The 10,854-nt window shown below is 36.0% G+C and overlaps 1 long non-coding RNA gene across 1 annotated transcript in view; it reads left to right on the top strand.

Moving 5' to 3' along the window:
- The first annotated feature begins 222 nt into the window (after positions 1 to 222).
- The window catches only part of LOC136831707 (uncharacterized), a 246,272-nt gene continuing 235,640 nt past the window's right edge, over positions 223 to 10,854 (top strand). The window contains exon 1 of the long non-coding RNA XR_010850954.1: positions 223 to 660. This is a non-coding gene — a long non-coding RNA (uncharacterized lncRNA). The remainder of the gene's footprint in view (positions 661 to 10,854) is intronic.

Raw genomic sequence — 10,854 nt, 5'->3', positions numbered from 1 at the left:
TTCTGTACTTCAACTACAATAAACCTCACAATAGAAATATTTCGAAATATATTTTAGTGATGGTTAATTTATCTGTAAAAAATAATATTCTTATAATAATTAAACGAGAGAGAGAGAGAGAGAGAGAGAGAGAGAGAGAGAGAGAGAGAGAGAGAGAGAGAAAAGCAAACTTGCCGTAGTGCTTCGTCTCTACAGGATAGGACTATGAGCTGGACCGAGACCTTTCAATATAGCCGCCTGAGGTCACACGCTCGGCAGGAAGATCGCCACCCCATGTTATTGGCGCTCTATGCAATAACCGCAACAAGCGAGGACCTTCATTTTGTTATGGTGCGGGGATTGTTTGGCTGTTGGGCTTGTGGGATTTAATTTTTCTCCCCAAGAATCAGACTGTTTACCAGGTGATTTATGATTTGCTTCGTAATGCAGTACTGGACGCTTCATTCCGGAGAACACCTCATAGGACTAGTGTTAAAATAAGTCACTGTTTGGTTTGATGGCTGTGGGGTTGAATACTTAATTCCCCTGACCTATCCCTCAGCGAGAACCTATGGATCATCATGCCAATAGCCTCCCCAAGGTGCAGGAGGCGATGCAACACCAGAGCATCGATTCTATTCTAAGGAGACTTGAAGAGGCTCAAAAGTGTAATGCTTTATGGTGAGTATTCCCGTAGAGTTTCACTACTGTGTAGTTTTAAGTTATTTGTACCAAGTCCAGCAAGTTTTTACTTACTTTCCCGTGTGTTACAATGACGCGCGCGCGCGCACACACACACACACACACACACACACACACACACACACACACACACACACACACACACACCCTAGTGCCTTTATTCATCACTGTTATAGGTTTAAAACAAGACAAGTTAACATAAACCATAGCGTCCCTACCCTCGAGCATTTTTAGTGGCAAGCGAGAAATAACATCGCGGTGAAGGCGGCATTACATTCGTTTATCAAACTGCATTTTGTTTAGCATGCTAAGCTACTTTGGTCTTTCCGTGGGCATTGTTTGGCAAATGTTTTTAAAAACACTTAGCAAAATATGAAATTTTCTCGCCATGCTTATCGCCATGAAAAATAAACTGACGTCAGAAAAGGGCAGCAAAGTAATTTTATTTCTATTAAGTCTTCGGAAGGATATTTGGAGAGACTTGTGAAAGTAATTTGACTTATCTGGAAAATAATTGTTCATAAAAAAAGAACAAACTAAAAAAATATACGACCAATCAACCGGCATAGGTCTAGTGTTGGCTTGTCCAACATTTTATCATCGTTAACATTCTTAAAGCTGTTTTTTTCCTTGGCACGATGAGTCGATAACTTTTACCTTAGATTAATTATTTTTATATATCCGGAATTATGTTGTACTTAGAGTAAGGTTTAAATGAGATAGCATCATACCAAATGAGTACTGATGTTTAAGGGCGTAGGTGTAGCATCGGCAACGAAACTTCATTTTCTTGCCATTGCCAATCGTTTGATGAAAATATAAATTAAACCAGGATTTGTTACACAAACAGAAATACGAATAAGTTTACTTTGAATCGAACAATAGAAGTTGTTACCTACGATTTGTTTACATCGTCCAGAAAAACTCACATCAAGCGTAACGTTCGGAGTTTCGCTGAGAAACCGCTTGATGAAATGCTTTTTGTTAATCAACTCTGATGTTGCCTTTACATGTCTCAACCTGAAAAATTGCTGGCATGGTCGGTATCCTGCAGGCCTAGCTACTACAAAAAATTCTTAATGAGTGACAAAATACAGCAGGTGTCCTTATACATCAGAGTAACATGTTTAGAAGACGAGACTTGTTGACGCAACCAGTAACCTTTAGGCCTATAGGCCTACTAAGCATTTTTAATCAAAAGCAAGATCGTTTTCCATTATATTATGTAGCATATGTAAGAGTAATGATATTCTGATTTCAAAATTGAAATCGTCGCAGCACCTGTGAGCCACAGTAATTGCTGAAAATATAAGACGTGTTAACGAGAGAAGGCGTTTCTACCCCGCGCTGGCAAGACATTTAACGACAAGAACAGAATTATGGGTAAATACAAACAGAATTATGGGTAAATACAATTCAGTTAGCTTCGCTTACCTTTCAAATGTCATTCGATTTTCTCTTGAAGAATTCGTGTGTCCATTTTTGCAATTATAAGCTGCATACTGTACCAAATAAACGCAATGAACTAATAAAATCGCAGCGCGCACTAAACACTTTTAATTTCCGCGGTTCCCGATCAACTACTGGGCGTTACAGCTGCAAGCAGCGCCGCCACCACTACTCGCTACTAGAGCTCGAATAGACCAATCTTCACCGTCGTAACGCAGTGTTTAAGTTTTTATAAAGGGTTAGATATATATATATATATATATATATATATATATATATATATATATATATATATATATATATATTTACTCTTTTGATCAATTGTTATCAGGTATATGCACGTATTCCTGAAAGCCACAATGACCTAAGTTCTAGAGTTGAGTAAGCCTGCATTACTAAGCATTAAAATGAAATGAAGATAATTGGGTGAAAAACTGATAACTATGCTGTATTCCACACACACACACACACACACACACACACACACACACATATATATATATATATATATATATATATATATATATATATATATATATATATATATATATATATAAATTCACCCCGCAAAATAATAAAAGTTTAAGCATTGTAACGATAGTAAGGGTGGGTCTCATTCTACTTTTGTAATGTATATCTGAATTCAACAGATCTCTGTGCGCATGAGCTGTAATATACATATCCTTGGTGCTGAGTACGCGATGGAGTGGGACAGAGACCCTAACATCTTGGGCAACATCTCTTTGACATATTTTCTGGGATTCTAGTTTGGTCAGAAGCATCAGAATTTTGTATTGGTCTAGGGATTTACAGTGATAGGTGTACCTAAAAGTAAAGAAATCGAGAAGTTAAGAAATTGTGGCTAAAAAGGTGACTGTCAGGTGTCGTATATATACTATATATATATATATATATATATATATATATATATATATATATATATATATATATATATATATATATATATATATATATATATATATATATGTGACCAAAATGTGTGATTTTGAGTGTGTGTGTGTGTGTGTGTGTGTGTGTTTATGTATGTATGTATGTATGTATGTATGTATGTACTGTTGTAATGTATGGGTTCAGTTTCAATAAGCTCAAAGGCCGTATTCGCTCACTCAGTGAAATTATGGATCTGAAGGAGCTGTGTGGACAAACTAATGTCAGAGAACGAAATATGGTTTTGAGAACTTTCAAGCAGACTCAGCGGGTCATATACAGCCTCATAGTTCTAGATCAGGATATATTTTAAAATGAACTTTATGAATACCATAATTGCGTCCAGAACGCAATCTTGCAAAGGATTACTGTCCATGCTATTCACTCTTATCCATTCTCGTACCTTAATGGTTGTCGTATACGAAGGAAATGTGGATTATCCTGTTACCTTGTTATACTTTGTAATTATTGTGACATTCATATATATATATATATATATATATATATATATATATATATATATATATATATATATATATATATATATATATATATATATATATATATATATATATATATATATATATATATATAACCACAAACACAATAATTTATTTCTACTGCCTGAGAAATTTTGCCCTTTTCAGTTATGTGAACAAACTGCCCGAGAACAGATGATGCTTCCGATTAGGAATTCAGTGGCGTATATTTTATGTGGTTAAAGAAGTAGTAATGCTAAATTCTAGGAATTTTTTTGGTGGAAGGTAATCTAGCGTCGTTATGAAGAAGAAACGCAATTAGCTGTAGGAAATAGAGAATCCGATTTATTAATAATCAGAGCAAAAGTTAGGTGATTGGAGTCCTTATTACCGGTATTAGAGGTCTAGTTTTTTTCCTTCTTTATTAGTATGGGTAATTGGCGAAAGTAGGCTTCGGACAGTATGATTAGGAAGAAACCCGTAAGACACTGAAAATTATATTTATAATTGATTAGGGTAAAAGTTAAGCAGTTTTGGTACTAAATTGCTATTACAAATTTCTCTCTCTCTCTCTCTCTCTCGTTGCTGTGGGTGATGGTGAAAATGCTTTAACCTGATAGTCTAACTAGGCTAACAAGGAAAGCCATTTATATTCTTGTATACAAAATTAATATATCAAGACCTGGAGGGAAAGTCAAGTAATTATGTTACTATTTACTTATAGCCCATAACAGTTTAATAAAATCTCTCTCTCTCTCTCTCCATACAGCTTATGATGCATATGTACAAGGCGTAATAATAATGATATAGAAATGGGCAAAAAACAAAAATAATGTAGCCTATTCCTAAGTGAATTATTCTGATTCCCGGTTATTTTACTGTGGGCAATGAGGAGATATTGTGACACTGAGAAAATTCATTTATGTACTGACATTGTGAGTCAAGATTTTTCATTTACTGGAGAGGGAGATTTTGTAACCAAAGGGCCCACTTATTAATATATCAGAAACAAAATTGTATTTTGTATTCTATTTTATATTTTATGACATATGGTATTTTACAGTTATAACGGTGTTTTGAATTATTGCATTTATATATGTATATTAATTGCCTATTTCTCTTTTATTTTGTATTAATTTTAAACAACTTATATATTTTCCTTCATGTTTGATTTTGTTGTCATTATCTTTAATGACGCAGTATCCTACTACGATCAATTTGCTGATCATCCGAATCCCTATATTCATAACCAAGTTAGGCTATTCTAATTTCTTGAAAATTCAAAACTGTCTCGTTCAATAATTAATTTATAGAAAATATGCTAACATATAAATGTGCTTTTTTTTTTATATATTTTCATTATGAATGTAAAGAAATTGTTACACAGTTCATTAAGTAACACGACTTGGTATTCATATAAATAAATTAGACAACAGCCATCATGGCAGCGTTCAGGGAGGTGCTTCAGCGGCGGGTCACGAAGCATGACGTGAATTGACCACAGTGAGGCTAGTATTGGTACAATAATCATGCACACTCAGTAAAACTATTCAGCACCAGTCCTTCAGTAGTTTTCGTTCACCAAACAACGGCTCAACGAAACGTATTGAAAAATTCACTTTGATGCTATGAAAATCCAAGGAGAAATAGTATGACTCCAGATATTAATCATGATTGCTGAAACGTAGTATCTAATGCTTGATGGGATATTACACGAAAAAAAAAAAAAATGCATGTCTTCCATAATTATTTCGGAAATGCGCTCATAAAACGAGAGAAAAATCTCCTTAATCTCGTCTCCTATCTTATGACGTCACAAATGGGCGGGAAAAGGCAACGGACGCGCTCAGGTAATTTTGAAAACCGGCGAACGGACAGCACCTCATCCCTGAAGGTGGTCAGTTAGTAACTTGCATAAAGCTATTGTTTCAATAAGCGACATTGCTCAGTCGCTGGGCATCAGCCGACCAACCGTGTGTGTTTGTGTGTGTACTCGTATATGACGGAAGAGGTAATGTAAATACCTTGTACAGGAGTAGACGTCAACATTGCACTAGGCGTATTGCTCTTCAAGATCAGCGTATCATTGGCGCGGCTTATTTAAATCGCCCATCCACCGTTACAACCAAGAGAGAGAGAGAGAGACTTGCTTGACGAATTGTCTTTCTCTTACACTACTGGAAATTTGTACGCAGTTTGTATCTAGTGTTTATTAATCTTAATATCCAAAATGAATAGGGGTAAATGTTTTTTTTTTAAATTTGAGAAGAATAATTTGTTATAGTACCTTCTTGAAAAGTTTTATTCGTAACAAATGGTACAGCTCTGTACGTAACAATTGTAATTGTTACTAAGGCTAGTAACACTTTTGTAGACCGATGTTTACAGATGTTACGCTGATGAAAAAAGGATTTATTACAGATGTTGATAACTTTGATATTATAAAAAGTAACATCTTGGAATTTTATATTAAAAATGAAAATAGAGTTGGAAAAGTAACAAGATGGAAATTTCACATATACACCAATCATAGTAATCATTATGTGTGGTGGTTTTATGTACTTCAGAGAAAGTTGCCAATTATCACTTTTATAGGTTGTTGTCCGAAAGATTTTGGAGTTGCACAAAAACTTTGTTTTTTTAAATGTAAGTTTACCTTTTATGGTTTTAGATTTGACTGCACACTTTGTGTGGTATCATTTTTCTTATAGACACTTTACATACTGAATGTTTTACCATTTTGATTAAAAGTCCAGAGATATTTTTTAAAATACTAAATGGGGTACTGGCGGTAGCTTGGAGTCACAGGCTACGGAAACATTAGACAGCCACCCTGCATCCTACTACCAAGCCTTCTCCTCTATTCTTCTTCTAACATGCATTTTTTCCCATTTTTGTATGGGGTCACGATGCCTTCTTTTGAAGGACTTTTGATTTGGCTTTAGGGTTAGACCTGTAGTCTTCGATTTTTTGCCCTGATAGTGGGACATCATTTTAGACCCCGGTGCTCGTGGTATGTTTCATGTATCAAACCCAAACCCAACGCCCTTCTTCTAAAGCAGCGAGAAGTTGTTGCGCGGGTTTATTAGAGTTCAAAGACGTGTGAGATGTTTGTTATGTTTTTAGAAGGTGTTGTAGTGGCTTTGTTTAAATGTGCTTTTATTTAGTCTGTAACACCCATTTGCTGTTTTGCAAATATATCCGTTGATTACATATATAATCCTTTGGATGTCTACACGGATAGCGAAGTGTCTCTATTGCTGTATTTTAATTTTTACGATGCCATTGATGGTAAGTGACTTTGGTTACAAGTTTTGCCCAATTTGTTGATGATATTACAGTTTATTAGAGTTCTTAATAGTCTTAAAACAGTTTAAACTGATAGTGGGTAACAATTGTACACATTCTTTGTGCTCGTGGGATTTAATTAAGGGGAGTAGTAGTATTAAAGTAATTTAACCAGACCACTGAGCTTATCTTCAGCTCCCGTAGGGCTGGCCCGAAGGATTAGGATAAAATACCACATAGGCTCACATTCTTGTACTGTAACACATACACACAATAAATACATTTGCTCATGCTTCCACACTAAAAGGTAATTAAAATTCATAAAAATATTTAAAAAAAAATTAAATTTAAATTCGACAAATGCTATGTTTTCGTGCTTCTATTATTTACTTATTTTTATATTTTATCTATCAAACCTAAGTTCCGCATGAACAACAAAATCGGAACGACTGAAAATGTAAAAGATTCTGACAAAGTTTCACTATTTATTCCCAAAAGTTGACAGTCGCTGTTGGTCATACTTTGTACACTCACATAACACGTCTGAAAGTTATTATCCGTGTGGGCTGCTCATTACGTGCCCATGTGTCAGACGAGCATGGCCTATTCAGAGACGTGTCAGAATTACTTGTGCGTCTCTCTCTCTCTGATATGATGAACTCCATTTTTTAACAATAGGTTTTGTTTCAATTTATTACTTTCAGGTTGTTCATTCCATATATATTGCCATTTATTTATTATACCCATTTTTATGTGTTACATAATCAGTAACAGGGATAAAGACATTTGATCTTGTCATGTGGGTTGCTTCTTTGTCTGCATCTTCATTTCCTTTGATCCCTAGATGGGCAGGGATCCAACATAGCCTATTTCTACATTTTTTCCATTGGTGAACTTAATGAAGATGGATAGCTAAAATGGAAGACTAGTGGGAAAAGGTTTAAAATAAACAACCGAAAGCCACGTAGCTACAGTACCGTACCTACAGTAATCGCTACTGAACGCAGAATGCCACGAAGGCGCCATTTTAAGCAATGCGCTACTATGCTAAATGGACGCTTTTAAAAAGTGAAAAATGTTCCAGTAGTTTTCCTGTCAAGGCTGTAAAAAAAAAAAATAGATTCAACGCTTGTTTTTATTTTCAAGATGACTTTGCATTGTTTAGAGGGGTGTTGAATCGTTTGGTTTCTAAATAAATGACAGATCATTTGGTTTTGTAATGCTCAAGTATCTTACCAACTGGTGCTTAAGTAGTTTTAGCATCCAGGCGTGATTTTTATTATATATTTTTTCATAGTTACTCTCTATATTCTTTTTCAGTCGGTATAGATTTGGCCTATCTTGACATGCGAACAGTTTTTAAATGTCCAAATGGACCTGACATAGAGAGAAAGAGAGAGAGAGAGGGAGAACAGAAAAGTCTAGAGTAAAAATGTACCATGTCTTGAAAATAGCTGATGCCATTTCGTATTCATGCTCATACTGATATCAAGATGATTTACTTAAGAATTCCCTTTGGTGTTTCAAATTAGTCATGGAGACCACATTTAACATTTATTGCAACAAAATTCGACCAGCTGAAGTTGATCGAAATCCCCTTCGCACAATATTTTTTTTTTTCAACAGTAGGTAATTGGCTATGATTGACGTACTTAGAGTAGAGAGATTTGCTACCTTTACTAAGAAGCTTTGTGTGAGATGTCCGAAAGAGATTAAATTCCCAAAAGTGTTTTTCAAATAATTTCACTTGAGAGGCCCAAGTAGTAGAAGAATTCCACTTTAAAGGTCAAGGTATTGACTCCGATTTTTGTCACTGGAGGGCGAGGAATAACATAATTTATGGGGCCGAAGTTCTATAAAATGACTTTTATGTAGTTTTCACCCTTTCTTTCCTTAATGTTTATATAAATGAACAATATGGCAAATGAGAATGTGGGGGCATGAAAAATCGATAGATTATGACAAAGTTCATTTGACATCTAGGCCTATAGCCTAAATAATGTAATTAGTTGCTCCAATGCCCTCTCTGCAGTTTTAAAAAAATGAATTATTACTAAAATATTTGTTTACGTGTTTTCTTAGTCAGTTGTGTAAGGTGACACTGGTTCATGTAGAATATATATACTTCCCTACAGGTAATGACTTTCTAGTCAGAATGCTTTATGAAAGTCTGGCAAGTTACAATTCAGTAAACAGTCGATTAAGAATGTCGGTTAGGATTGCATATAGACCTGTTAGGAAACTTTCTTGGTCAACCTGGGTATGTGACAGCGAATTTTTTGTTTTAAATAGTTAGTGATCGGGTGAACTGGTTGGCTGCATCCGAGTGAGCACATTATTACATTATTTGGGTGGCCACTCTAAGTTAATGTCTGATGCATTGCGATTGAGATTCGAATGTCGCCATGAAAATGGTCCTGTTTACTGTGGAGACTATCCTTAGTCCAGTGAATCAGCACTCTTCACAAGTGAAGATATCTTGGTCATCATCTTCGTTATTGCCTCCAAAGTCTTAAATCCTTTGTGAAATCCTGCCACTTCAGTCCTTCCTGTGCTCTCATCTCCACAAGGCTCTCACCTCCAGCCTTCCATCTCATAGTTCTCGTCCAAGTAGGTCTGTCACGTCCTGTTGTCCCCGGGATTGAGTGAATGACACGTCCCAGCCATCTCAGTCTCCCGTTGGAGAGTTTATTACCTGTGTTTAATACTTTATTGTATTCATGAGCTGTTGACTGACCATAATGAACGTATGCTTTCGACTGAGAGGGTTTGTTTCATTTCAATTTGCTTAGTGACCTTCCCGCTTCTTTAGTCGTTATAACTGGTGGAAAAGTAGGCTATTGACGTACCAGATACGACTGTCGTATATATGTTGCGCCCTCCATAAGGGTGTATTATATTTCAGTTTACCTCGAAGAGGACACAAAAGAAAACCTTGGTAGCGTCGATTTTCACTTCTTCAAGCCGAGGGAGGGCATTCTCTCTCTCTCTCTCTCTCTCTGATAATCTCTTCTCTCTCTCTCTCTCTCTCTCTCTCTCTCTCTCTCCATATTAATATCATATCCTCTCTCTCTCTCCCTTTATCATAACTCATAAACAACTCAAGGCCACTGAATTAACTCTCGAGTTACGAAAATAGACTTTATTTTGAAAATCTAACAAAGCATTAATTGGTTAAATGAATAGGTCACACTCTGACTTCCAAAGTCAAAACCCGAACATAGAAAATGGGATCTTCACACACCTAACAGGGACTAAACTAAAATCGTAAGTCCAAAATTCCCCACACCATATCACCACTGAACAACTCAAGTCAGAATAGTTAAAACGAGTCTTTAGTCGACATGTCCACCGCTCCAGTCTCTCATGCCCTATAGCCCAGGGCATTGTGCCCATTGACATAAGTTCACACAGACTCGTCACTGCTAAGGAAGAAACTTCCCATAAATAACCAGAAAAGCCCATTGAAATGACATGAGTCAACTGGTAATAAAAGGAATCACATAAAAATAAATGAGCACAAAAAACGTAAAATCAGGTAGCAAAAGGAAACGTAATTTCAGTCGGACATGTAAAATAAAAAGAACAATCTTATAAAAGCACATTACTCACTTCAGCAAAACCGAGGATCCATCTCCAAAGAAAATCAGATACACTGCTCCAATTGAGCTCTACAACAGTTCAAACCCCAATACCTAGTTTTCACTTATTTTCTCTCCAGCAAAACTCATCATGACCAACTCACGAACGCACTTACTTCCGGCACGTTTACACTTCGCCTGGGAAAGATCAATGACGACATTTCGGAAGATTCCACTACCTACAATGCAATACGGGTCAACGGACGGTACTCTTTGACACTTGCTCAAAACTAGATTGGAATATCATATCGCATGGCAATCAGTTCCCATGCCCTGATCATGCTTCGGACGAGGTTAACGTTCACAAAAATGATAAATCTCAGTTTTCAAAATGCTAACAAAACCAAGCACTCGCTGTGTTCACATCC

Source organism: Macrobrachium rosenbergii, chromosome 48 (genome assembly GCF_040412425.1).
Source record: "Macrobrachium rosenbergii isolate ZJJX-2024 chromosome 48, ASM4041242v1, whole genome shotgun sequence".
NCBI classification, from domain to species: Eukaryota; Metazoa; Arthropoda; class Malacostraca; order Decapoda; family Palaemonidae; genus Macrobrachium; species Macrobrachium rosenbergii.
This window is presented reverse-complemented; position numbering and strand designations above follow the sequence as displayed.